Source organism: Elephantulus edwardii, unplaced genomic scaffold (assembly GCF_000299155.1).
Source record: "Elephantulus edwardii isolate Elephantulus edwardi_28Jun2011 unplaced genomic scaffold, EleEdw1.0 scaffold00019, whole genome shotgun sequence".
In the NCBI taxonomy this organism is placed as follows: Eukaryota; Metazoa; Chordata; class Mammalia; order Macroscelidea; family Macroscelididae; genus Elephantulus; species Elephantulus edwardii.
In genome coordinates, this window is record NW_006399769.1 from 21,745,721 (window position 1) to 21,746,692 (window position 972).

Genomic DNA, 972 nt, shown 5'->3' on the forward strand with positions numbered 1-972 from the left:
TATGAAAATAAAAGATGTCACCTTTAGGATTAAATTGCTGAAGAACAGTAATGTCAGATTAAAGACTAAGGTGCTTCTGAATTCAGGTCATGGTCTTCTCAATTACCCACTATGCATCAGAGAGCTGGGCAAAGAATAAGGATGACATAAGAATAGATATTGCGGGGAGAAGGGTGCAACAATGAATGAATGGAATCCCAAAATCTCTGTAGATGTTAATTGAAATGAAAAACAAACAACCTAAATTAAAAAAAAAGAATAGATATTGCTGTGTGATGGTGCTGGAGAAGAGCACTGAATATCTCACTGACGGCCAAAAGAACAAACAGAAATGTCTTAGAAAAGGTGCAGCCAAAGTGCTACTTGGAGACAAAGGTGGTGAAGCTTCATCTTTCATATTTTGGGCATGTAGCTTAGTGAGGATATTCCTTGGAAAGGTACATTATGTTTGGAGAGATGAAGAGCCAGGGAAGGAGAAGAAGATCTCTAAGGAGAAAGATTGACATGATAACTTCAGCAATGGACTTTAATGTGTCAGAGATGATAAGGATGACTTAGGAAGATAAGATGATGAAAATGGATGGTAGGTTTCAGATTGTCTATTCATGGGATAGCTGTAAGATACACTTGACTCAACAGCACCTAAAAAAAACAACATAGGCATACAAAAATTAGGTAGTGAAGAAGAATTGTTATATTTTAGTAATAGTATTGGTGTAAAATATTGACTATCCGAAGGACTGGCATAAGAAGGAATAAATCTTTCTTTAAATGTGTATTATCTTAGAATGTAGAATGATGAGACTCCAGCTCAAAATCTTTGGACATATTGTCAGAAAAGATGGGTCTCTAACTAAAAATATGGTATTTAGTAAAGTTGTTGTGGTTGGCTGTCAAATAGCTTGCAACTCATAGCGACCCTATGTACAACTAAACTGCTGTGCCAATCTCACTGTCTCCAACACACTCACC